This window comes from Crocuta crocuta, unplaced genomic scaffold (genome assembly GCF_008692635.1).
Source record: "Crocuta crocuta isolate KB4526 unplaced genomic scaffold, BGI_CrCroc_1.0 scaffold696, whole genome shotgun sequence".
In the NCBI taxonomy this organism is placed as follows: Eukaryota; Metazoa; Chordata; class Mammalia; order Carnivora; family Hyaenidae; genus Crocuta; species Crocuta crocuta.
In genome coordinates this window covers 347146-347531 of record NW_027529467.1, presented here as the reverse complement: position 1 = coordinate 347531, position 386 = coordinate 347146, and the positions used below count along the sequence as shown (strand labels likewise).

At 35.5% G+C, this 386-nt stretch overlaps 1 protein-coding gene across 1 annotated transcript in view; it reads right to left on the bottom strand.

Annotated features, from left to right (window-relative positions):
* The window catches only part of CFAP47 (cilia and flagella associated protein 47), a 492482-nt gene that overhangs the window by 432308 nt on the left and 59788 nt on the right, over positions 1 to 386 (bottom strand).

The following is a 386-nucleotide window of genomic DNA, read 5'->3' as shown; positions in this document are numbered from 1 at the left end:
GTTCTGATCTTCAAAAAAGTTCTAAGTACCTTACCAAAGGATTTATGGTGTGGTTTCTCAGAGGCTAATTTATGACTATCTACCAAGCCTGAAGCCAGAATAATTTAAAGGAAAATTGGCTAAGGTATTTTTGGAATGAGGGAGCAAAGAGACCTCAGAAGTAATTTTGAAGCAACAGAATAGAAAAAGGTATTTGCATTTTTTGTGTGTGGGCAGAAGACGACATGTAGATACAAAGCCTGAATAAAAGATCTCAAACGCTAACCTCTATGGTCACTACTGGGAGACAAAATATTTTTTACCAAAAAGGATTCTATCACCACTTCAAACACCCCTCACCCTGTAATTTAAATAAGGAACAACTAGAAAAAGAGTATCTTTAGAAA